Below are 4,874 nucleotides of genomic sequence, written 5' to 3' on the forward strand. Positions count from 1 at the left end.
TTTTTATCTATCATATTTTATACTTAATGTCTTTCCTAAATTAGCACTAATTAATTAATCACATATAATTAATTAATTAATTACTATTTATTATCGCTAATTCTTAGTAATTAATTATCAATTTATCATTAATTATTATGAACTTACTTAATTAACAAACAAATCAACCATTACTTATTACTATTTATATTTCAATTATAAGTCATTTCGATAATTTCACACAAATAAAAAATATAATTAATTTTGTGTCGAAAAAAGAAATTATGAATTACTTTATAAAATTAGTATTCATTAATAATATAAGAAAAAGAAATTAATAGAAAGAGAATAAGAGAGTACTATGGAAAAAAATAAAAAACATTAATATTTTATAGATATGTAAACGACCTATGATTTAGGGCAATATATTGTTTTCTTCACAACGTGACTTATAACTTTATACGGAGATAGTATCTTTTAATCGTATAAACAAACTAATTAGTTAATTACGTAACATAATCTATTATAACAATCTTTTAATTACTTTTTTTTTCCTGACATAAAATAATATTTATTGATTCAAATTATACAATAAATCGATGCAATATAAATTTAAATTTATTAAAAACAAAAAGAATAAATCTGCGAACAAACTAACATCATTCAACGACAACATAACGCAAAATGGTAATGTGTCTATAAGTATGACAAAATTTAAGTATCTGCAAATGTTTATGTATTTGAATTTATAATGTTGATGACGTCAAAATAATTGATTGAAATATGTAATTGATCAAAGCTACTCTGTCAATCTTAGCCAAAACAAACATTGCACTAAGACGGAAAAAGCGGCACATTAAGACAGAAAAATCAAAAAGCGGCACATTAAGATGTAAAATCAAAAAGCGGCACACTCATAAGACAAAATCACAACAACAAAAATACGAAAGAAAAATTAAATTTATGTAAAAGTCAATTATTTAAATAAAGTGAAGAAATAATAATTTAGAGAAATAATTTTAAACCAAAATTAAAATGATCCTAAATCATGATTTACTAATAGAGGAAAAAGAAAACAACCTATTACTTTTTATTTTGGAGAGGCAGCTCCAATCCACACATTTTTAGGTATCAACTTTTAGCTACTTTTTAAATTTCAATTATTCCCTAATTGATTAGCTAAACTTTAATCGATTAATCTTTAACTTTGACAATTTTATGAGTACTGATTACTTCTAATCGATCAATTAACACACCTAATTGTCTAATAATTTGTTCAATAGATTAGTCCATTACTCTAATGCATTAATTATCACTCTAATCTATTACTTATCAAATCAGCCCATTATTAAATTTAATCAAAAAAATTAACCCACTACTTATTAACTTAATATATCATTAAATTTATCCTCCATAATGTTACCCTAATCCTTTGGTCATTATTCTTTCTCGTTGTTTCCTTAACTTTAACAATTGTTATTTACCCAATTAGTTGTTTCCTTAACTTTAACAATTGTTATTTACCCAATTAGTTGACATGGTCATCCTAATTGATTAACACTATAAAAACAATCATATTGATTCATTAGAATCATGATCACAATATAACAATTGCAAACAAATCAATATTTATTATAACAAATATGATAACTATTGAGTGAATATGCAAATTGATCTATAAAATTGAAAATATCGGTTAAATTAATTTTTGAATTTTGTAAATCGGTCAATACATTTTTGAAATTGTAAAATATCAATCAAAATAGTTCTTATGTAAATTGACCAATGAAATTTACGTGGATTAGTCAAATATTCAACGTGGATTAGTCAAATATTCAATTAACATGTCATTTCATATTCTTTAACGATAAAAGTTTAAATATAGATTACTTAGATTACTATTTTACAATTTCATAAATGTATTTGCTAATTTGCAAAACTCGACGATTAATTTACCTTATACTTATAATTTGAATAATCAATTTATTTATTCGATCGACAAATATTCATCAAGCCACCATTCAATATCACAAATCATCACTTGTCGTGCAAGTAAGAATTCAAAACGTTTAAAGAAAATAAACATTCGCTAACTACTGTGCACAATACTACACACACTATATGCAAGGAAAGGTTACATATTCCGTACCTAAATAATCTAGCACATGCCATAAATAACCTTATGATTAAAAAAATTCATACTTTTTTTCCAAAACTTTGTGGAAATATTACATATTTGATCAATTAGATACATAGATAGATAGAGTTGAATCAAAATAAACCAATGAGATTAAATTGCTCAATTAAAAAGTCACGTACACCTATTTCTTTCTTGCAAACTGTATTTCAAACATTGATATTCTTTTAGTTATAAAATTTATATTGGCTTTTTGAAGTAATTCATAATTATCCTTATAGAAAAATGTAAATGTTACAATTTTTAATTTTGAAAAATACGCGGTAGCTTAGTTGAAATTGTTTGAAGTAAAGGTGTTGTCGGTTTAGATGCAGGTACTCCAATTTTGATTTGACTTAAATGTGGATGATGGTAGCACTTTTAGACTTTAACTTCATTAGTAATCTTGCGCAATACAAGAGTAGAGAAGGTGAATAGCCAAAGAATTTAATCTTATTGGTTCGTTTTGATCTAATGGTTGATATTTTATCCTTTTAGTCATTCTTCTTATTTGATGCATCCTCTATATAGGGGTGGACAAGAATGCCAAGCCCGCCCGAAACCGACCGGTCCGAGGCCCAAAACACTCATTCGGGCGGGTTAAGTCGGGTGAACCGGATTGACGGGTTTGGAAAACGGATTGAATTGGTATTGTGCGGGCGGGTTCGGATTCTGAAATTTGGACCGGTAAAAACCGAACCCGACCGTGTATATATATATCTAAATGGAGTTTGGGCCACTGGAAATATGAGGCCCAGGAGCACAACCCATTATATAAATATGATAGTAACAAACCTAAACCTAATTCTCCTTTCTCTCATTCCGCCGCCTGTAACCCTAGTTCCCATTTCTCTCATCTCGCCGCCTACTACCACTCATTCCCTCAGGAGTGCCATCATTTTCACTCTCAAAAGAGAACAAAGCTTTCAGGTAGGTTCTTCTACTCTTCTCTATGTGTCTTTTTTTTTTTTTCCCTCTTATCTCAGTTTCTCACGTTTTCACATCTTTAAACTTACTCTTTGTTATTTTAGTGATTTCTTTTAATCTTTTTTCTCTCTTCAAAATTAGCGATTTGTAATCGGACAAAACTTGATGGAGTGAAGGAAGAGTTACAGTCACATATCAACACGGTATTGTTAAGTCTTTTACGTTTGTTGATGGTTATTTTTAGGGTTAAGCGTCTTATTACTGTTTTTATGTGTTTTAGGTTATTTTTAGAGTTACAGTCACATATGAATTTTGGTTTAAGTTTTACTGTTTTTATGTGTTTTATGTTAAGATTTAGGGTTATTTTTGTGTTTTGTTTTAAGATTTAGGGTTATTTTTAGGGTTATGGTGTCTTATTACTTAGGACATATGGCCTTTGGTTTGGTTTCTGAGTTTTGCTTTAAGTTTTTAGGTTTTGGTTTTCTACTTCCACCATTAAGATGTTCTTGTTTATATATGTCTATGTAGATGAAATAATTTTTCTGAATAGAAATTACATAGATAATGATGATAATAATAAGTTGATATAGTTTTTAATCTTGAATCTTTTTAATTTGGTCTTAAGATTTATTTGTTTCATGGATAAAGAGATAATATGGCCTTCACTTTTTTAATGTTTTATTTCTTAGTAAATCTGAATTCTAATTTTAAATTTGTTTTATGTGTAGGTTGATGGTGCTTCAGATTGATGCATGAAGTGAATCACATTATTTTGAAGAAATTAAAATTTTATTTATAAATTTAAATTGATATGTTGTTCTTTGTTGTTGATGTATGGTGTCATGGTAATGTTTCATTTTACAAAGCTCATTAGTAAGGTTAAAATGGAACAAAATAAATTTGAAAGATAAATAATCATTTTTAAAGTGAGATTAAATTAGACTAAGTTAAAATGATACTATTTTGAATAGCTTACAAATTCAAAGCTCAAAGGAAAAATGGATCAAAAATAGTCTAAAATAGAAGTAATTAATTTACAATTTATTTGGCTAAAAACAATTTAAAACATAAAAATGTTTATTAATGTTGTATAGACCATTATGTTTAAAGACCCACACAAAATTGCACTTAATTTTACAAAAAAAAAAAAACACATTAGAATTTGAGAAATTTAAAATGGTCCAATAGTTCAACCCGAATTTACCTACCCAAAAATCCGCATAACCCGAGACCCGCATAAACCCTAAGTTTAAATGGACGGAAATGGGCCTTAGAGCATCACCCGCGGTTTGGGCCGGATTTAGAATTTGGACCCGAAACCGCCCGTACCCGCCCGTTGTCCAGCCCTACCTCTATATATATATTGAGAATGTTTAATTGTTGGAAATGATGAAACATAATTGGCATTGATGATGGCTTTAATGTGTGAATTGAAAAATGAGAAGTCCCACATTGGAGGGAACACACTCATTTATGACCTTTATAAGGAGTTAGTTTCACAATTGGGTTGGGCCCCAAGGGGCACCGCAATTTTGTGAAGGAGGGAGAACGCAAGCAAACGGACCACCACGTGCCGCCGCCGCCCGTCCGGCCGGTCGGCTCGGCTTGGCTCGGTTCGGGTTGTGGTGGATTAAAGTTTTTTTAACAGATGGAAATTATCAAACCCTAAACAGACTAGTCTCTTGTGCTTTGCTCAGTCAAAACCCTAATTTGACTTAGCTTCAGATGGTTGCCACGTCAAAACCCTAAAGCTGAGTCTTTCCCACGTTTTGACTTTTGCCCGGTCAAGGAG

At 29.4% G+C, this 4,874-nt stretch overlaps 1 long non-coding RNA gene across 1 annotated transcript; it reads left to right on the forward strand.

The window, feature by feature from the left end:
- The first annotated feature begins 2,973 nt into the window (after positions 1 to 2,973).
- On the forward strand, positions 2,974 to 3,863 carry LOC105852599 (uncharacterized). Its single transcript, XR_001144500.3, has 3 exons — positions 2,974 to 3,085; positions 3,224 to 3,285; positions 3,811 to 3,863. It is a non-coding gene; the product is annotated as an uncharacterized lncRNA (long non-coding RNA).
- The last annotated feature ends 1,011 nt before the right edge of the window (positions 3,864 to 4,874 follow it).

This window comes from Cicer arietinum, chromosome 7, assembly GCF_000331145.2.
Source record: "Cicer arietinum cultivar CDC Frontier isolate Library 1 chromosome 7, Cicar.CDCFrontier_v2.0, whole genome shotgun sequence".
Classification (NCBI taxonomy): domain Eukaryota; kingdom Viridiplantae; phylum Streptophyta; class Magnoliopsida; order Fabales; family Fabaceae; genus Cicer; species Cicer arietinum.